This window comes from Carcharhinus amblyrhynchos, chromosome 22 (assembly GCF_965287045.1).
Source record: "Carcharhinus amblyrhynchos chromosome 22, sCarAmb.v2.hapA, whole genome shotgun sequence".
Taxonomy (NCBI): Eukaryota; Metazoa; Chordata; class Chondrichthyes; order Carcharhiniformes; family Carcharhinidae; genus Carcharhinus; species Carcharhinus amblyrhynchos.
The window spans coordinates 19,024,060-19,046,575 of record NC_137345.1 but is presented as its reverse complement, the minus strand read 5'-3'; the positions used below and the strand labels follow the sequence as shown (position 1 = coordinate 19,046,575).

General features: G+C 43.4%; 1 protein-coding gene across 1 annotated transcript in view; it reads left to right on the top strand.

Moving 5' to 3' along the window:
* Window positions 1-22,516, top strand: part of LOC145356766 (zona pellucida sperm-binding protein 3 receptor-like) — a 170,734-nt gene that overhangs the window by 67,921 nt on the left and 80,297 nt on the right. Inside the window, exons 3-4 of the mRNA XM_080209634.1 lie at window positions 16,355-16,443; window positions 22,451-22,483. The gene's annotated coding sequence lies outside the window, so the exon portion shown is untranslated. The remainder of the gene's footprint in view (window positions 1-16,354; window positions 16,444-22,450; window positions 22,484-22,516) is intronic.

The following is a 22,516-nucleotide window of genomic DNA, read 5'->3' as shown; positions in this document are numbered from 1 at the left end:
CTATTCTGGCCTCCTGAACATTCCAAATTATAATCTCACCAAAATTGACTGCACTTTCAGTTGCCTCAGCGTCTGGAAAACTCCTTTGCACCTTCTTCTCTTTTGCACTTTTTCCACTTTTTTTTTTGAGATGTCCCTGAAAATTCTCATGTGCCAAGCTTTTGACCATGTGACCTGATCCATACTTCCAACCTCCGGGAAGTTCTGGCACCCTAAAGACACGTTGGGCTGGGTCGTTCCCATCCTCCTTTCAGGATTGCCAGGCAATTCCTTGGGAAGTTCAAACTTCCGTTGCTTCATGGCCCTGCAATGGGAGCCATCCATAGCTCTGATTTAAACTGCAAGCTTTGGATGGTTCTGAATAGTTCGATCAACTGTTACCCAGCAAAAATTAGAAAGTACTTTTAACTTCTGGGTAAGTACACCACTGACTGGCAACATCCCTTTCCCACTGACCACCTGTCACTTCCCACTGACTGCCCTACTACCTCTGACTGCCCACCAGTCACCCTCGCCTGCTCCTCCTACCCCCTTGCTTTCCTCCTGGCTTCTTGAAGTGGGCTGAACCTTTTAACCGGCCCAATTACGGCAGCACTTGCTCTAGCGAAGGGGGCATACCTTCCTCGCCTATTACTCAGGTGCCCTTGACACTGGCCTTTCGACCCTGCTGCACTGCACTTTCTTGCCCAGCCCAAGTCAAAAGATCGAGTGAGGAGAGATGCCACCTTACAGGGTAAGTATTAGCTATGGAGTGGCCTCAATATTGTCTTATGCGACTTGATATAAAATTTTGAAAATGCTCTTGTGAAGCAGTTGGGATGCTTTACCACATGAAACCCTCCATTTCAATACAAGCTTTAAACATCCATGAACTGTTTTTTTTTGTTTTCAAAGCTTGCTTCAGAATTAAAGAAACATGGTAACATTGGCAATATGGACCATGGTAAGCTGACAAAACTGATTATGATTCCTTCTCATTCGAATTTCATCCTAGCTGTGTCAAAGCTAAATGTTACGCCCAGTTGATGTAATGTCTCCAGAATTTGACTGTAAACCAATGGGATTATTTGGAACAAAAAAGTATTTCTTTTAGTGTTATGATCATAAAGCGGAATTGACAGAAAGAAGTAAGCACGCCAAGACTTGGAGTCCAGATGTTTTATTTGAATGAAGAATTGGCTCGAAGTACTAGTGTCTTCTGTAATTATAATATTTAGTAATTATTGATTTTGTTGTTTTTCTCGTTACTATCAACCACCTTGTTGGGAAGCTTACAGTTATTAATTTAAAATCTGTATATCTGATGGATTGTAATATCCAGAAACTTGGCTTCAGATGTTGGCTCACAATATGGTTCCATTAAACCTTGAATGAGGACTTTGTCATTAACTTCAAAAGCATACACTCAGGCTTGACACATCTAACGATAGCTTTTGCGATAACAGCGGTGCAAGTTTAGAAGGATTTCAATTAACTTTTATGACCAGTTATTATATAAGCAAAAAAAATTTTAATTCCTTTTTTCAAAGGGCAAAAAAGATAAGATTTTTCTTTCCCCTTAAGGGCTGTTGAGACCAGATCAATGGAGCATTTCAAAACTGGGATTGATTTTTTTTTATGAGGCAGTATATCAAGGAATAAAGTAAAATAGGTAAAATCATCGTAATCCCAGATGACCATAGGCTGCTGGTGATTTAACCTGAGGATCACCCTGGGTGAGGAGCCAGGTTAAGAAGACAGGCCTTCATGAGTAACGTCAGCCACTCTGGGAATTGAACCCATATTGTTGACATTGCTCTGCTTCAGTAACCAGCTATCCAGCCAACTGAGCTAAACTCACCCACATAATGAGTGTGAAACCAGCAAGTGAAGATACAGGTCAGCTATGATCTCCTGAAAGGTGGAACAGACTTGAGGAGGTGAACTCCTGCTCTTGTGTCCCTGCTTGCTTTTGTGTAATAAAATTGCAGGCCATTTCAAGACAGTTGTGTTTGGAACACCAAATTGATTTGGAATAACGGAATTAACTCTGCAATCCCTATCGGCTGAATGGCAGAGTGAAAGCATTGCAGTCTGTCACCTGACCCCCATTCCTGGTGACTGTAGCTGAGAATGAGGGGTTGCCAAATTTCCCCTGAACTCAACATTTTTGCATCTTGATTGTCCTAACTGGGCACTGGCTGATGATTATGGTATGGTTGGCCACAATGGGAACCATTATCATATTGAGTTCAGCTTGAAGTTGTGTTGTATATGGAGGTATCTGCATCAGATTTCCCTCCCTAATGACATTGTGCACCAACCCACAGAACATGGAGTGCAGCAATTCAAGAAGGCAGCTCACCACCAATCTTCTCGAGCAACTAGGGATGGGAATAAATGCTGGCCAGCCAGCAACACCCATGCCCCACAAATGAATAAAAAAAAGATACATTGCATGATGTGACATTCTTTCCAAACACCATGCTCAGATGAAATAATGCAGCACTCAATATACACTGCCATGTTCCTATGTTTTTGTGCTCAAGACATATGTACGATTAGAACCATTCCTCATAATTAAGTGGGATAAGAGTTTAAGAGATACTTCGATATGCAAGCTGTGTGATAGGAGTGAAGTTGAAATTAACTTTTTTAATCCATGTTTTATTTTAGATGCTGCGTTTATCTTGCTTGGGCATTAACTTCAGGGGCAAATAAAAATAATGTCCAACTCAACCTTTATCCTTGCTCTTTCCTGCTTTTTGAGTTTGTCACTGCTTTCCGTTAATATGTAAGATTTGAAGAAGTGAAGCCCCTTTTTTTTCGTTTGTTCATAATAGTGAACCTTCTACTTGTCTGTAAAATCCAGGTTGTTATTAACAATGGCAAAGTCTGGCACCTGCCTCTGGCCTTGAGGGAGGATGCTCACTAAACTTGACCAATCTCTGGGAACTTTCCCTTTCCTGACAAAACTTCACATCTGGCACCAAGCAAGAGGAATATTTGTGCATGCAGGTGCAATGATTTCGACAAGCAGGTAGACAACTTGAAATAGCCAAATGCAGTAAACCAGGAAGTTAAATGCTTAAAATCCCTACATTTTCGGAGAGAGAAATGTATGACTATTAAGGTATTGCACTAAAACAATACATGCCTTGTATTGCAGGTAGTGGTGTAGTGGTATTGTCACCGGATTAGTATTCTAGAGAGCCAGGGTAATGCTCTGGGCACCAGACATCCCACCATGACAGTTGGTGACGTTTGAATTCAATAAAAATGTGGGATTAAGAAGACTAATGGTGGATCTGTCATTTAAAACAAAAACTTTTTTTTTAAGGGCAGGAGATCTGCTGAGCTCGCCTAGTCTTCAGACCCACAGCGATGTGATTGACTCTTGAATGCCCTCTAAACAAGGGCAATTAAGGATGGGCAATAAATGCCTTTTTTAATCAGCAACATCCTCATTCCATGAGCGAGTAAAATAGTAGCTTCTTGCATGCTAGGCTTCCTCTTCAATTTAAACTGCTGACAAATCAACAGTGCCGACAGAAAAACATCCCCATGAATGTATGTCTTCTCACTATTATTTTGCAACTTTTGCATTTAATACATGCCAATATGCTTCTTGATGTGGAAGTAGTCTATATCTTGAGCAGTGGTGTGGTGGCACAGTGGTTAACACTGCTGCCTCACAGTGCCAGGGACCCATGTACGATTCCTGGCTTGGGTCACTGTCCGTGTGGAGCCTGCATGTTCTCCCCGTGTCTGTGTGGGTTTGCTCCGGGTGCTCCGGCTTCCTCCCACACTCCAAAAGATGTGCTAGTTAGGTGTATTAGCCATGCTAAATTCTCCCGCAGTGCATCCGAACAGATGCCAGAATGTGGCGACTAGGGGATTTTCACAGTAACTTCATTGCAGTGTGTATGTAAGCCTACTTGTGACGCTAATAAACAAACTTCAAATATTTTTGCCCTTTTTAATATGACAAAGTTCCTCCAGACCTTTGTCCTAAGCCTGCCCTTGAATCCTGGTCTGACATGGGTTTTCTTGACGTTCTAGATTAACTTTTCCATACCACGGGTTAAATGCCGTTGCAAAAGGGAAGATTATTGTTCTTCGTGGAGTTGTTGTTTTAAATCATTATGCCAGGAATGAAAGGGGCTGATTGGGCCACTCGGTCTCCTGTTTTCGAGAAGGAGAGAGATTAACGCGGTTTAAATCCACAATGTTTGAGAGTGACATCAGCAGGTTCCAACATGACCAATTGGCTGCCAACTATTTGACTTGATCCATTGCCACAGCCATGTAGTCATAGCTTTTCTTTGTGACTGTGTTGACCCGATTTAAAATTGCTGCAGTTATAATTCTCGTTGACACCAGTGAAGTATTTTGTTGGTATTTGTTTGAAGCAAAAGTTGCTAAAATGAGAATTAATTCTCTTTGCTTTTGCCTGCGACTATTTTCTTTTCCTTTCAGAAGTTCCTGGTAATTGGACTGAGGATTTTGATTAATGAGAGTCCTCTGTCGATAGATTGTCTTCAGATTCAAGAAGTGAGCCTGCCGCTGACTGGCCGGGAAGCAGCAACCATCACTTGCCACGCAGTTAACCACCCGAGGTCACAACTTCTGCCCCTAGCCGGGAGGATATCTCAGATCCAACAGATGTTGGCGAATCAAATGGCTGGCAGCTCTCCAGTCCCCGTAGTGGCACCAGGAGGTTAAACCGAGGCTTTACCTGATGCAATTTCTGAAAGTCATCTCAACCTTTTGGCTGAGATGAAGTGTTGGATTAAGCCCGGGAGGGGGTGGAATGCCTCAACCTGTCAGCTTGGATCTTGTTTCACTGAGCCCAAGATGGGATGCAATGTCTTTCAATGCAATTCTATTTGAAATTTGTTTTTTGGATGGAATAAGAATGAGAAAAAAGAGTAGTGGCCATTGCTGGGATTGCAGTTGTTCCTCCGAGGTAACGAAGTCTGGTTTGCCAAGGTCAGTAAGGCAGCCCTCTCGGTGTAGAGTTGATAAGTACTTTTTTTTGGGAGGGGCAGGTGGGGGTGAAGGTTGGCCTCCTGAGCTTGCAGCACTTGGTGCTTTGGCCACTTCATAGAACCCCGCAATTGTCGGAGCCCATTGTGTGTACACCAGCTCTCCCAATGAGCAATTCCCTTAATGCCATTCTCCTGCTTTCTCCATAACCTTGCACATTCTTCCATTTGTGCTAGTATTCAAAGGGAATTGGATTGTTTTGATTATTTGTCTGTATTTGGATACCCTGGAGTGGTTCAGTTCCTGCAGACTCTTTGGAGTGACCGCATCTATCCACCAAGCTCTTGATCTCGAGGTTGCAATACAGTGACACCAGCTTCTGCACCAGTTCAGAAACACTGAGCTCAAGCTGCTGCACCTTCTCCACAAATGGTGATCCAGAACATAGGGAGCGTCTTGGTGTTCCCACATAGCGCAGGACATGCACACTCCAGTTTGGAGCAGCCTATCTTTATCAATGCTAATAAACCTTGCAAATACTGATAAACTCTACTAATATATTCCTTAAAATAGGAGTAAGGCTTAATTTATAAAAGAAGGATGAGACTTGCCAGTTTATTTCCTAGTTTAGATAAAATCAATTTGAAGTCAGTGCTTATTTGCAGAACCATTGCAGGCATGATGAGCTGAATGGCCTCTTGCACCAGCTGAATCATCCATCTGCTTCCCACGTCACACCCTGATTTGTTTTTCTTTAAGAATGCGGGCTCTAACTGGCTCCTGGTGCCCGCAGTGGGTCATTATTTATATCGCTGTTTTGGTCGTGCTTGCCAACTGAACTCTTGCCTCCTCTGTACCATTTATATTGCTGGGAAATAAACTGCACAGAGAAGGGGAGAACTCACTCAGCAAGCATGGGGGAAAGCGAGACCAAGAGCGTGCTGGAAACATTCAGGAAGAAGGTGAGAGTTCAGAAGGCGAATAGCTCCTGGTCTCACTGAGCCTCGATTGGCCCAAAGCTGAGGAGGCCTCCAAAAACCTATGCTAACCCTGTTGGTAAAACTCCAGTGAGGCAAGGTGACGCTCAACCCACCCTTCCCCTGCTGGCCAGCCCATTTCGCTAGAGCATAACCTGCCCACCCAAATCTCTCGAGGCTCATCTTCAGCCCGAGGTGAGAGTGCTGCTGCTGAGTCTAGCCTGACGCAGTAGAACTGTTAAAAATCTGAATGAAAATCTCAGAAACAGGCATCAATCAGTTGGTCAGTGTCTGTAGGGTGGCTCAGTGGTTAGCACTGCTGCCTCACAGCACCAGGGACCTGCGTTTGATTCCTGGCTTGGCTCAATGTGCAGAGTTTGCATATTCTCCCCGTGTCTGTGTGGGTTTCCTCCAGAGGCTCCGGTTTCCTCCCACAGTCCGAAACATGTGCTGGTTAACTGCATTGACCACTCTAAATTCTCCCTCGGTGTACTCGAGTGTGGCAACTAGGGGATTTTCACAGTAACTTTGTTGCAGTGTTACTGTTCGCCTACTTGTGACCGTAATAAATAAACTTAAAGTTAAAGAGGCATTATTTGTGTACACCTTGAAACATTAACTTCTCGACACCTGTAATGAGAAAAGATGCTCACAAGCTGGTCAACTGCATTTAAAAGGACCCAGTGCCTGGCTTAGGTTTGTGCTGCATTCTTCCGAGGCTAAACCTATCTGAAGTTGCTGTGGGAATAGGCCAATACGTACACACCTTCCCATCAATTCTGCCCAAAGATCCAATGAAAATCCATCCCTGAATATCACACTTCAGAGTGACAACTTCTAAATGGTGCAAGAAAAAGCTACCAAGGACCTTCTCATTACAATTTAACCTGTTCTTGCAAACACAATTAGGTTTTGTGCTTTTTTTTAAAGAGGCAGAACTCCAATCTAGCAGTGGAATGACCCAATGTATTAGATGCAGCCAAAAGCAGATTCTTCAATTTTAGAGATTTTAGTCTGTTTAAATTCTTGGAGTTCGGCTTCTACAAAATATAAGGGAAATGATGGGGACCACTGGTCCATTGCTCCTATCCATATAATTATGATGCCGTATGCATCATAATGCAGGTACTCACTTCCCAAAGGTGCCAGGAAACCAGATTTAAAAACCCAAGCAAATTAGGGGCGATAATATGGCAATTTCCTCTCTGGCACCTTTTTAGACTAGTCTAGGAGCTGGCACTAACCCTGACTCCCATTAGAGTTCCTACTCCCTTGGCCCTTGGGCCCTGCCCAAAACAGACCCAGCGCGTTACTGGGAATCAGTATTTGCTGCATAGTTTGTTCCATGGAGAACCATAGAATCGCTACAGTGCGGAAGATGCCATTCAGCCCACCAAGTCTGCATCGACTGCGCAAAAGAGCATCTTACCCAGGCCCACCCCCTCACCTCATTGTAACCCCTTTGTTCATTTACCATCAACGATTCACTTAACCTGCGCATTTTTGGATAGTGGGAGGAAACCGGAAGAAACCCATGCGGACATGGGGCGAAATTGCAAACTCCACACAGACAGTTACTCAAGACCAGATTCGAACCCAGGTCCCTGGTGCAGTAAGGCAGCAATGCTAACCACTGTGCCACCCAAAATGGATGAGTTAATGCAGGAATAATGAAGCTTCCACTATTCTCTAGGGAAGTAGAACTACCCAGCACTTGGCTTGTGTAACTGCTGACCCTCATTAACCTTTCCAGCTGAAATTATTAGTCCACAATAATGCAATGTAATTCCTTGATTTTTTTTTAAATTGGCTCAAATCACCTGAGTGTGCATTTTTCTAAAAGCATACAGAGCCAGCTCTTTGAGCCTAATCTTGTGGCCTTCCTCTGATTCGTTTCTAAACTTCAAGGTCTAACACTGTATTCTAACTCGAGCTTATAAAGTTTTGTAGAAGGACAAAGTGGTTTGCTTTGTTCCATACTGATTTTTTTTTTCTATAATCTTTTTGCTTCAGCTGTAGCCTCATAGTTTTTGGTCATGAGCCTTTAGTGACTAATGCAGTGTAGCAGATCTGACACACTTGCCACAGGCATCCATTTTATCTTTTTGTTCGTAGGATATGGGCATTGCCCATCCCTATTTGCTTTTACGAAGGTGGCAGTGAGCTGCCTTCTTGAACCATGCAATCCATGTGGTGTAGGTAAACCCAGTGTGCTGTTAGATGGGGCATTCCAGAATTTCCCAGCAACAGTGGATGAAGAGAAATACAGTTCCAAATTGGGATGATGTACAATGTAGGGGACCTGTAGGTGGTGATGGTCCTACTTGCCTGCTACTCTTGTTCTTCTAGGCAGTAAAGACCATGTGTCTGGAAGGTGCTGTTGAAGAAAATTACTTGCCACATGAGCAGGCCCAAATTTAAATATTATACAAGTCTTGCTGCTTGTTTCTCTGAGGAGTTGCAAATGGAACTGAACACCCTGCAACCAATAGTGAATATCCCCACTTCTGACCTAATGATGGGAGGGCAAGTCATTCATGAAGCAGCTGAAGATGATTGGCACTAGGCCACTAACATGGAAAATTCCAGCGATGACCTTGGACTAAGATGATTGGCCTTCAATAACCAGACCCACATTCCTTTGTGCTAGCTGTGATTCCAATCAGTGGGGAGCTTTCCTTCTGATTCCCATTGATGTAAATTTTACTTGCAGTCCTAGGTGCTAAAATCAATTAAACATTACCCTAATGTCTCTTGTTCCCCGCTTCTTGAATTTAGCTCCTTTTGGCAATGTTTGGACTAAGTGTTCTGGAGCCAAATGTTCATAGCTGAATTTAGACTAAACCTTGCTGGGCAGGTTATTTGTAAATTTGTGTTGTTTAATGTCAGTGACACTTATTAATTTTAATGATTGCTCGGCTGATGGGGTGGTAATTGGCGGGATTACATTTGTCCGGCTTTTTGTGGATAGGATACCACCGTGTAACTTTCTAGTCTTGACTTCCTATTGGGTGTGCGTGTATTTAACAAAAGTAAGTCTAATGTACATAATATCACATTTTAACCCCTTTCTTCCAATTGATTGTGATTTACACAGCATAGGCAAGCATTTCTAATGCCATGACACACTTCCATATCTTGCCATCCTGAAGCCAGATACAAAAATCATACCCTCCAGGCCCTACATCTGGCCCTAATGGGAATAGTAGATGGCAGCAGTCCTAACGTTGATTCGTGAACACTGGTGATGATTCTTCAACCTCTTTTTCTGGAAGCTTGATCAATGTCCATTTCTAATGCTTTCTGAGCATCTTCTCCATTACTGAGGTCATGCTATTGACTCTGAACAGAGCCAGCGCTGCTGTATCACCCTTCCTAAAAATTGGAACCACTTGTAATGCATTTCCAGCCTGAGAAAACCGCTCCCAAGTTGCCAACTGCACTGAGTTATTGAAGATAACAGGCAAAGAGTTTGCATAGCACCTGTCCCAATTATATCCCTTGGGGTGGATATAAGCTGGGTTGCTAGCCAGATCTATTTCAAGGTATCTCAGTCTATCTGAGACAATACCCTCATGTTTTAAAGTTTATTTATTTATTAGTCACAAGTAAGGCTTACATTAACACTGCAATGAAGTTACCGTGAAATTCCCCTAGTCGCCACGCTCTGGCACCTGTTATGGTCGGGGCGCCTAACCAGCATGTCTTTCAGGCTTTGGGAGGAAACTGGAGCACGCAGAGGAAATCCACATAGACGTGGGTACAATGTGCAAACTCCACACAGTCACCCAAAGCCAGGAATTGAACTTGGGTCCCTGGCGCTGAGGCAGCAGTGCTAACCACTGTGCCATCCTGCTGCCCAATTTTAACAAGAATTTGACTGTTGTCCACACCTTCTAAGAAAGACTGATGCATATGTCTTACGTGTGTGTTGTCATTTTGAAGTTTGCTAGGGGACATTTAGTAATGCTATTTAATGTTGTGTTAGGTTTTTTCTGTACTTCAGCAACTTTTTTGAGAGTTCTGTGATACTTCCACAGATTTTAGATCCTCAACCCTCACATATCATTCAATCTTAACTGAGCAAGTCAAGATTTAGAATTTCTTTGGATTTTAGTTCCTTTACCTAGTTAATTATACGGTTGAGTTGTTTCAACAGCAAGATAACTCGGGATTGTCTTTTTAGGCCTTTCGTTTAAGGATTTCGGTTAGTCAGTCAAAAAAAAGCCGCAGTCTTTCCTTCTACCTCCCCCAGAGTGAACAGCAATGCAGGAAAATTACATTTAATCTCCCTTGGCAGGACGAGAAGCTGTTTAATTTCAATCTCCTCACACAACAAACAACACTGTTAAACTTTGAAAACAACTGGAGCATGTGCTTGCCAAGAAATGGGGACTTCTGGGTAGTAAGTGAATAATGCCAGACTGCCAGTTCCTTTCATGTACAATAGCAGAGTGCTACCTGTTAACGCCCTTGTATTCAACCTGCGTCATTCTCTCTGTGGCAAGCTCAATATTTTTCAGCGCTGGAATACGGGACTCATTTCAGTAAGGAATATTTTCTGGCTCTATGATTCGGAGATCGCTTGCTTTGCTTTTTAATCTAATAAAAGTTTGAATTTTTTTTTGACTTTCGAGTTGGCATTGTTGCTCAGGCCAATCCCTCTGCTGAGGGGTCTGTAGTTAGCTCAGATCGTCCCTGTAAATGTAATCGCGACTTCATTGAATATCGAGGCAAGTCTGCGTGAAACTCGGCTTCTGAAATACCTGAGCTGCCAGCTGTAATCAGCAAAATATTTGGTTCATGTGGGCACTCTTAGTGAAGTTTTCGATTGTTGCAAGCTGAACTGTCATTGTTTATTTCACTTGTACAGGAATTTTTGTGGATTAAAAGGAGTTACCAAAATACCCCCAAACAATGTGTTAAGAGATTCCTACAATAGTGTGTGAGCTTTGGTTTTTGAAAATGGGGAAATTAAGCCATGTCTTGGAAATAGTCAGTATTGCTGCACTAGTTTGCTCTTACAAATTTAAAATGAACTCAAAACTCCCTGTGTCAGGTTTGGCACGTACTCCAAAGATGCGCTGGGGAATTCCTCTCGGAAGGTCCCAGATAAGGCTTTATGTGGCAGTTGTCCAGAAGCACTAACTTGCCCTGAACAAGTGCACTTTACTATGAACCATCCAACAGAGCGCTGTCGGATATCTTTTCTATGTTTCTCTCGATTATAGCTCTTCGGGGTAAAGAGATGGGGCAGCGGGCGTTGGTGGGTAGTAGGATGGGGATATTGAATTTAATGATCAGCCATAATCAGAACGAATGGTGAAGCAGGCTCGAAGGGCTGAATGGCCTACTCTTGTTTCTAGTTTGAATGTTGCTAATCGACACCCAGGGCACTCCCAAACTCTCCCAGCCTCCCCAACTCTGCCTGAGCTCACAGGAGTTGGATTGCAGTGTGACCTGCGGAGACTTTTTCACTGCAGCTCCAGCCAGCGAAGGTTTCATCAAAGGTCTCCACAGCGAATAAGTGCTCTTTAAACGCTTGTAATTCCATTGAGGCATCGCTTTACGTGAGTGGGTGGAAAGTATGGCCATGTTTGCTTCCCTTAAGGTATTGCTGTGGTGATAAGCCTTGAAAGACAACTCATCACTTTCAGTAGTGCTCAGTTACCATTGAATATTGAGGCAGGGATAATTTTAATTTCTCAATGTTTATTATTATCGGCTATTTTCATTTGACAAGTTTGGTGTTAGGGCGAGATTTCCTTATTGGTTAACCATGTGAGATGACTGTTCCTATCACAAATCCATCATTATAATTGTGCCTACAGACAGCCTAGTATTTTCAGTAGGCTTTGCACTAGGAGAGATTCCTGGACTCACTGGCTGCACAGGCAGTTCTCTGCAGCAGAGGAGAAGCAATCAATGATGTTGAAAGAATCAATGCAACCATTTTTTTGTGCCTGTGGCAATGTTGTGTCTTCAGGGCAGCAAGCCCACCAAATTAACAGAACTACGGTTGAGATGTGCTTCTGTCTGTAACCCATCAGTTGAGAATTTGACTTTTTTTGACCCCATGTGAAGAAGGCCCACAATACACCTGTTAAGTGGGGGGGTGGTCTTAGCAGTGTTTGAGTCCTTGCTTGGCTACACCATATCAGAAGTTGTTTGTTGGGCTTGTGGTATTGTAACCTGCAGGATAGTCGAGGTGAGTGCAGGCACTGGTACCTTGTGACACTGCACTGCCATAAGCATATTCTCCAGTCGCAGCTGCCGCACCCCAACACTGTCAAACACCGCCTAATCAAAAATGTACAGGAGATAACACAAAATCTGTCCAAGCCCCTTCCGTGCTCTGCAAGTGTTCCTTCACTCACTGTAGCTAAGCATTTACAGAACCAATGGAAGGTTGCGTAATAGGTATCTCATTGCCAGTACCTGGTCCCATTCCAGATCTACTTTGTTCAAATCTACTCCAAAAATACAAAGCATCACCTCGATTTCAGCATAGCTCCGCCAAAAACCATTAGTTAACCACCTCCGCTCCTTTTGTAGAACTAGGGCAGCAGGATTGAAAGGCACAGGTGAATAAGCACGGGATGAAAGTAGTCTCAAGGAGTAGGAAGATTATGTAACTGTTTTCAATAAGCTGTTTCTGCTTTTTGAGTAACCTGGGGAAGGCCTGCGAACACGAGCAGTAGAATGATTTCCAAATGGTATTTATGGAGCAGAACTGGCTGCAACTTTGCCCTGCAGCCTTCAAAAGCTGATGGTGCCAATCTCCCTTAACATTGCTCTTCTTAGTATGGTTGCTCTCACTAGGTCCGGCTTTTAACTTTGTAGTTGTGGCCATACATCCCGAGCACAAACAGCTTTTCCAGCGGATCACATTCTTGCCTCCAGAGTTTCCGAACTTTGGCCCCTGCCTTCCTCGACCATGTTGGTGATATCATCACTTGGGTCAGTTTCTTCCCAAGTGTTGGCATGAACTCTTGACAGGATTAAATATAAATCGGGCATGATGGCTGCCTCAGTGTCAGGGACCCGGATTCAACTCCCAGCTTGGGTAACTGTCTCTGCAGAGTCTGCATGTTCTCCCTGTGTCTGCATGGGTTTCTTCCCCATATTCCAGTTTTGTCCCACAATCCGAAATATATGCATTGGCCGTGCTAAATTTTCCCTCAGTGCACCCAAACACCAGTGTGTGGCGAATAGGGGATTTTCACAGTAACTTCATTGCAGTGTTAATGTAAGCCCAGTTGTGACACTAATAAAGAAACTTATAAACTCTTTAAATGTAACATGGACAGGCACAATGGTTAGCACATTTACCTCACAGCGTCAGGGACCTGGGTTCGATTCCTGGCTTGGGTGACTGTGTGTAGTCTATACGTTCTCCCCATATCTGCATGGATTTCCTCTGGGTGCTCCAGTGTCCTCTCACAGTCCAAAGATGTGCAGGTTAGGTGGATTGGCCGTGCTAAATTACCCCTTTAATGTCCGGGGGAATAACAGAGTAAATACAAGGGGTTAAGGTGACAGGGCCTGGGTGGAATTGTTGGCAGTGCAAACTTGATGGGCCGAATGTCCTCCCTCTACACTGAATGGATTCTATTCTATGTGGGTTATGAGAGAGCTATATAAAATGTTCTTCAGGCCACTGCTGGAATACTGTGTGCAGTTCTGGCCACCACAATATAGGAAGGATGTGATTGCACTAGAAAGGATGCAGAGGAGATTTGCCAGGATGTTGGGCTGGGCTGGGCTGGAACATTTCAGCTCGGCTGGGGTTGTTTTCCTTACAGCAGGGAAGACTGAGTGGAGACTTGATTGAGATATGTGAAATAGATAGGATAAATAGGAGGACATGTTTCCCCCTTGTACAGGGATCATGGGGCATGGATTTAAGTTAGGGGACAGGGGATTTGAGGAGAAACCTTTTCTCAGAGGGTGGTGGGAATCTGGTACTCACTGCCTGAAAGATTGGTAGAGACAGCACTGCTCATAACACTTGAGTGTTTAGATGAGCACTGGAAACACAATAGCATACAGACCAAGTGCTGGTAATTGGAATTAGAATAGATGTTTGATGGCTGTGGCAAACATGGTGGGCCGAAGCACTTCGTTCTGTGCTGTAAATCTCAGTGACTTCTGCCTATATCCTAACCCCTGAACAAGTCCATCATCCCTGCACTCACCAACTTGCATTGATTCCCAGTTCCCTAACATTTAATATTCATTCAGTTTGCTCTTTCTCTACACCATCCAGCTGTGGTATAAGCTGCGCCCATTCAATGGATTTCCCACCCAATCTTGAGTTACAATTGCAGTCTGGACTCGTTTGCTTCGTCAGAGCCCATTTTCTATATTTAAGGAAAGATCTGGTTGTCTACTGGTGGGTGTTGCCTGCTCGTAAGGTTGTGTTAAGATGCCAACCACTGGATCATTGGCCATTTTAACTGCCTGCCTACCTGTATGAAGTAACCCTGTGCAACCTCCCCACTGGCAATGCCAGTCAGCAGCGTCTCAAAATTGTCCCTGCTTTCCACAGTGGGAAAGAGAGTGTGCAGTAAGAGTGGCCCCCATGGCGGTAGCTTCCTATCTTTAACTGCGCCCAACTTTCTGCAAGAAACAAAGTGTTGTGTTCGTTGCAGACTCTTAGGAAGGTTTTATCATAATTGGTGTACAGTATATTAGATATGGAGGTTGGAATAGTGACAAGTGTAAGAAGAGGGCAGGTAGTATAGAAAAAATGGGAGGGGAGTATTGAGGCTGTCAGTAGCGGAAGCATGAGCAGAGACAAATTAAGAACAATCCTGCCAAGTTGCAGCCATTCTGCAAAGTTATTTTCTGCAAAGAGGTGTATAAGATTATGAAGGGTATAAATAGAGTCAACAGTGGCAGGCTTTTTCCTAGATTGGAGACAAATATCACGAGGGGCCACGGGCTTAGGGTGAGGGGGGGCGAGGTATAATTTGGATGCTAGAGGGAGGTTTTTCACACACAGGGTTGTGGAATGCAGTGCCAAGTAAGACGGTGGAGGCAGGCACGCCGGACTTGTTTAAGGTGTACGTAGATAGACACATGGGCGAAATAGGGATGGAGGGATATAAGAGACTGTTTTAAATAAGGATCAGAGCCTCGGGACATTCCTGGAAATCAACTGTTACATGTTTTTCTCTTTTACTCCGCAGTGTCCACCTTGTTGTCTAACAAGGGGCATACACGCGGTGGGTCGTGCGTGGGCAGCTCTTGTATGTTTCGAGAGTAGCCTAGTACTTTGCGTCGCTTGTGTACACTTAAGCTGGACCAGCAGATGGGCACCACAACAGCTCAGTGACTATCACTGTTTGCTGTGCAGATACATGGATTTGGGCCAGTATCTGTGGGAGTTTGCGCATTCTCCCCGTGGTTGCGTGGGTTTCCCCCAGGTGCTCCGGTTTCCTCCCACACCCCAAAGATGTGCTGTTAGGCTGATTGGTGTAACAAATTGTCCCTAAATTATTCTCCCCTCAATCTGGTTTCCAATGTGGGTGCCATAAGCATAGACATGGGTCAAGGGTGGAGGAGGAAAAGCACAATGTTAAAATGGTGGCGTGGGCTCGTTGGGCCGAAGGGCCTGTTTCCCGTGCTGTGTTGTTCTTTGTTCTTTATTCTATGTCATTGGAGCTCAGCTGTTGACACTGACTTGCTTGTTATTGGAGGAGATGATGAATGGAGAGACTCCTGGCCCCTGAGGGGCAGAGAATGACCTCCTTCCTGTTCACTGTCTGAACCAGAGCCTCCAAGACAGTGTTAGTGAACCTTGGAGTACTTGACCTGGTGGTATAGTAGAGATCTGCCTTGTTGACGGCTTCCTTGCCTGCAGGATCGACCTCCCTTTAAGAGGTACTGGGGTCCTTTTAAGTCGTGTCTGACTGACCTGGCTTGTAACTACACCCACCACCCATTTCCCCACTCATCAGCCAAACAACCATGGAACCAATCTAGCAAATATTAAGTGCTGTTCTAGTCAAACGCACCCAGCCCCCTGCACACTCATTTCTGGGTTCTGATCTCCCTGTGTTGCCACTTGACACAGTGGAATCTATTAGAGAGAACATGATCCAATGAATGGAAGATTGCAGCCAGTGGCAAGTTATTGGGTTAAAATATTATACGTTGCTTGTGAAGAGCTGCTGTTTAGATGCCTCGCAACGATATGCACATTAACAAGCTGGCCTTGAGATGTAGTTCTTCAGAATCTCACTGGGAATTGTTCTAGTATGTAAATATTCCTTTCTATTGGCATTTGAAGGTTACACAACTAGGGAGGAATGCCTTTGGTATTTAAGTTTTGCTCCAAACATAGTATTAATTTCCCTCATCTCTAGTGGTTTCCAACGTTTGTATTTTATTGTGTGTTTCAGAGCTTTTGCTGTTAACTGGATATCCTTGTAACTTCGGCAAAGCAAAGAGACGTATCCTGGACTTCAGCTTGATATAAAGCAGAATGCAGGTAGAATTGTCTTTGCAAAGAGGGATTATGAAGGAACTGTGGCATTATCTTAGTGTGTGTGGGTTGGACACCTCCCGAAACTTTGGAAGATCATAAATGTGCAATTCATGCAGCCCCTGTCCGCTGTTGGAAGTGTGGTGGAGCCGGAATTCTGGCTGCAAATCGGCCTGAATATTCACTCCATACCAAAATCTGGGATTAAGGTTGCCTAGAGTGGGATATGGACTCCCTTGAAACGATCTCTTGAATATCTTTCTCCTGCGAATACCCAGGAGGACCACCCTCCTCTCTTTTGTGGGTCAGGTGATTCGTTTTGACTACTCGCTGGCTGACAATTTGCGCACAGGAATCCATTCTGCAGCACCGACTCTGATCGGCTGAGATTATTAAACCCTCATTGTGAAATGTTCTCCTACCAGAATAATGGGAAAATATTCTTAGTAATAAGGACAAAAGATGCCGACCTTTGTTTTGTTTCCTACCGGTATGGGAGGACGTGCATGTGAGAAGATTTTCTTTTCTTCCTCCCCACCCCCGTTGTCAGAATTTTTCAATGTCTAAAATTTAAAAAAAAAACCACGGGGGTGGAGAATTATCCTGACCCAAATACCTGGCCTGAAAATGCATTCCAAACCTGAGAGTTTTGCATTGCTTTTCATAAAGGAGGAACGAATATTTGGATGACTCATCTGGATGAACATACTATAATCCATTTAACAATATTGAATATGCATTATTACAATCAAATGGTGCATACAAATGACTTATTGGATATAAAATGATTAATACAGTGATTAACACTGCGGTCGCACAGACCCAGGGACCCAGCTTCAATTCTGGCCACTGTCTGTGTGAAGTTTGCATATTCTTCTCGTGTCTGTGTGTGTTTCCTCCAGGTGCTCCGGTTTCCTCCCACAGTCCAGAGATGTGCGGGTTAGGTTGATTAGCCATAATTAATTGACCCTACTGTCCGGGGACTTAGCAGGATAAATATGGTGGGGTTACGGCAACAGGGTCTGGGTGGGATTGTGGTCAGTGCTGACCTCGATGGGCCAAATGGCCTCCTCCTGCACTGTTGAGACTGTCTGATTCTACTGCCTCCTTTTTGCCATGAAACTGATTGCGGTTTTTTGCTGCAGAGTGACCTGTTTATTAAATATGTCATTAGTTTCCTACACTTCCTTCAATCTTCATTGCAGCTAAATGTACTCCTGCCGTGGAGCGCTCTGGTATTACAACAAAACTGAAGACCTGGACTTTTTAACAATTAGAAAAATCCATATTTTTCTTACTTTCCGCCTCTTATTCACGACTGACAATGTTTTGATTAGCCCCATGGAGGTCACTGTTCTGGATGAGTTTTTATATAATCTGTTAACTTCCTGTCATCGGACAGTCCTAACAAAACACTAATTAAAGTTTTGTAAAAGCTGGCTGCTTTCCAGCTAGCTGCCTACACACTTCACTGTGTCACAGTGCAGTTCGAACAGATAATAAGCAACCGCGTAAATCTCAAATATAAATCCATTAGAGGCCAAGGTATTTTTCTGTGGTTAGGGGAGAAGAGAGGTAAGGTCTTCAGTACGCTTTCGGAGAGCGTGGAGGAGAACCTTTGCTCTTTGTCCACTGCCAATCACCGAAATCTAAGTGAAAAATTTATTATTCTTAATGCCAAAAATTGTACAGTGCTGTGAGGTACGTGAACAATCAAACTTGAACACTAAGAATTGCAATAATAACACAAAAGAGTCGGAGATCTGCTTTGGAGGGTGAGAAGTGGGGAGAGGGGTGGGTGCAGGTATTCAATCTGGGCAGAGCTCCTTTCCTGTGTGCCGACTGTTTGTAGATGTTAAAATGGCTGTACAACAAGGCAATATAACTGCTTCTACCAACCAGATGTTCATATCACGTGACTCTCACCACTTCCAGTGTCTCTGACAGATGGTGTGTATCCCCCATCTGAGGTTCCCGAGATGGGTAAATATTCCAGTTATTAAGAAAGGAAGCTTATGGGGTCCTTTGTTTTAGTTGGCCAGCCTGGCTTACAAAATGCAGATGGCCTTTGTTATCTTTGAATTTGGTCTCTGCAGGCCATAGAGGTCATTGGTGTCTCTTCAGAGATAACGAGGTGCAAGTTTCTTCGAAACTGCCAGATAGCTGCGTTTTGCTCAAAGATCACAGACACATTCAGCCATTTTAAAAGACCTTAGTCCAGTTTTTAAAAATTAACCACAAAGATACCGATATGTATATTTTATTTAAAAAGTGAGATCTTAGTATATCTGATAGTAGCATCAGGGGATTAAGTTGACCTTCAGCTGCAGTAGAGTTATGTTTGTGTTATATCAGTGATTCTGGAAAACTCTGCTGGAATGCTCAAACAAGTATATTTTCATTTCATTTCACATGTTTCCATGAGATTTGATTCCTTTCCAAATTAAATTATTTTAATTGGATCTGTAAAAAGTTTAAATTCCCATTCCATTTTTCCCAACTTATAAAGCATAATTTATCATGTCTACTGGCACATGCATATATTTAACAGTAAAATGTGCTGTTCTGTAGCGGTAGAAAAGTAGCATCCCCTTCTGTTTTTAATTTCAAGTCCACTCCCATTAGCACGTTATTATACACATACCTTCTTATAATGGAAAAGATGGTGGTCCAATCGTATGTCAGCAGCCTAAAACATCAAACAGATCTCTAGTTCTTTCTCGTGCTGTTCTTGCACTTCCGAATGAACAATCCATACATCTTGTACGGATCTCCTCCATCTGCTGCTGATGTATAAGTAGTTGGTCTTGTTCAGTGTGTCATCATCTGGAGATTTCCATGCCTTTAGTTGTCTTGAAGTGGTATTTGAAGAAAGGATTCCCAATGTTGTGCCCATTGCTTTTGCAGAGGGCCAACAGACTCACCATTTCCATTGAGCGTACTTTAGTTATTCATTCATGGGATATGGTCATTACTGGCTGGCCAGCATTTATTGGCCATCCGTAATTGCCCTTGGGTAGTTGGGAGTCAACCACATTGCTGTGGCTGTGGGGTCACATGGGACAGACCAGATAAGGACAGTAGATTTTCTTTCCTGAAGGACATGAATGAACCAGATGGATTTTACAACAGTGGTTTCATGGTTATTATTAGATTCTTAATCCCAGATTATTTTTTTGAATTCAAGTTCCTCCATCTGCTATGACAAGATTTGAACCCCGGTCCCCAGAACATTAGCTGAGTTTCTGGATTAATAGTTTAGAGAAAAGGCCACTAGGCCATTGGTTCTCCATACTTGCTGACCCATAGGGCCAATTGTGCTGTTCAGTCTTTGCCATCAGTTGCCTTGAAGCTTGGCATTTGGGTCACTGATCTCGCTTGTTATCACAGTCTTGTCCTCTCGTTTAGCTTACCCTACAATTGGTAGTAGAATTCTTCTTTCTCCACCTCTGCCAGTTTCTGTTGCTGCATAAACGTGCGCAACAGTGACTATCGGTGCTTTGTTGGAATCTGGCAATAATGATGATCCAGCTAACCTGTGCTGAGCATATGAGGCCAACTCCATGAGTGTGAAACTGTTCTTGCCCAGGGTACAGGATCATTCGCTGATTCATCCTTGACACCCCTCCCTGATGATTAAGATGTTGCGTCAATAGGTTCTCACATCTGAGCAAGATCCACCTGAAGCTGAAGAAGGCAACAATTACAAAGTCATGATAACCATTTGCGGCAAAGAATCTGAAGGACAAGGATAGTTTGCAGCCAGCACACTTCAGCAAGTTCCAAGTACTACTGAAGTCTGGCAACTGTGCAAAACAGTGGGACATCTTCAAACCGGGGATTAAGGACAGTACAAAAGTCACCACTTGAATGGAGGCAAGGAATCAACAAATGATGATGGATCTCTAACCAAATGTAGAAGTTAATCGATGAAAGAAAGCTGGCAAAGAGCAAGCAGGAAAAGAACATTGAACAAAGACAAGAAGACCATGAAGACTGAATAAGGCTGAAGGCTTATTTAGAAGGCTGGATAAACTCTGAAGAACTGCAGGAGAAACAAACTAGGATAGATAGAGTTAAAAATCTGGGAGGAGGTAAAAAAGGAACAACTCCCAAGATGCTGCACAGGATCATATGGGAGCTGACTGGTGCAACCATTTCCCATAGCTAGGGAGTACCATCTCCAGGAAGGCTGAAGTAGAGATCGATGTCTTCAGAAGAACTGGTAAAGTAGCATTGGTTGTCCTGTGACTTCACACTGTCTGAGCAGTAAACAATGTCAACACGGCCATGAAGCTGCAACTCTACATGTACCAACCGCAATCTATGCCAGCGAGGCACAGAACAGCAAGTTTGGGCAACTTTAACCCCTGCTGCCTATTTAAAATCCTGGGTATCACAGGGAGAGACAGCAGCACCAATGACGAAACACTCCAGAGGACTGTTCAGAGCCTTCCAGAAGCCAAATGGGTCTTGCAAGCTTAAGTTGTCTCTTTGTCACAATGTCATAGAGTGGCAGTAAAGTGGACACCAACAGATAGAAGAAGATGGTGCCAACAAAAGAAGACTTGGAGAAGTATATTTAAGGGGGATCTTCAAGAACGAGACACCGCTGGGGCTGGAGTGAAAGAGACTACAATGGACTGTTACCAGCGTTAAAAGTCTCACTGCCCATTGTTCCACATGGGACAGAAAGTACTGAGTCAAACTCTAAACGTAATGAAAAATTGAGTACAATTGATAAGGAAAAGAAAGCACAGGGAATTGAGATTAATTTTTCAATTGGCAAAGGCCCAGGGTAGAAGATTGATGGATTTGGCCCCCTGTACTGAAAGGCTCTATAGTTCTACAATAAACTAGCATTAAACTAGTGGGACCACCTAGTATTGACTGCCATGGTGCACCCTACAACTACAATGCCATACTCCACCAGATGGGCACAATTTAATTTAATAGCAGTAAGTGGTGATCAAAGTACCTGAATGTCAGTGGAAGCAAAACTACATCCATCACCGTCAAACTGAAAATTCTCAGGATGTCCATCGCGAGGCTTTGAAAGTGGCTAAGCTCAAGAGAGGATTTTACATTCTGCTCTAATGTTCAACATTTTTTTGTTTAAATCACTGCAACTAATTAATTTTGGGAAATCTTACTTTAGAAAATAACTTGGTGTTTGGGAGTAATCAGAGTGAGAGCTTTAGTTTATTGTCAGCTCAGTGCTTAAGCTGAAAATAAAGCTTCCAGTGAAACACAAAACAAATGGCCCTCTTTGGAAATGAACCAGGCCAAAGGCAGATAGTTGACCAACTTGGGTATTAAATCTCATGCATCCAAACTCGGGTTGTTTTGAAATGTGATCATCACCGAGTTTAAGATTGCAGATTTGATTAACTGCTGTTGTGAATGTTGTATTTTATTGCAGTAACAACATTAGATGGCCGTCTAAATCCAGGTGTATGTGATTTACTTAACTTACTATACACTTTAGACTTTTATTGCAAAATCAACATAGGCAAAAGCAATTTTGTGAACCAATTGTGGAAAATACGTACCCTGGAAAATGAATGGGGACTTGTAACAATCTGAGATTGTTAGTGGGGAAAGGATGTAAGGCTTGCAGGAAGAAGGAAGGCCCTGAAAGAAGTAATGTGCAAAAATTCTTCAGTTTCATGACTTAATTGATTTCACTTAGTTTGTTTATCCTCCATTTGCAAAGGAATTGGGGCCCTGTAGGGAGAATCATAAGAACGTCTAACAATATTCCCTTGTTCTCGCCCCACAGCAGTTCCCTCTTTGTGTGTTAGCTCTCATTGAGTTCTAGTTCACAGGGGACTTGTCGATGTTTTCTCCCTACCGTCCAACCGCAGAAAGACATTCCTCCAGAATCATCTTCAAATGTTTCAAAAATTGTCTCTCCCGCCCCACCTGAATTACTCTGCTAGCAGCAGTCCTTTTATTTCGTACTTTTTGTTTCGCTTATGTTTTCAGTTGACCACCATTTTTTTTGTTGCAGGGAATTGTTTTAAAAGAAGAAAAAATTGCATTGGTAAGTGATGTTTTGGTTGGATCAAACCTTTTC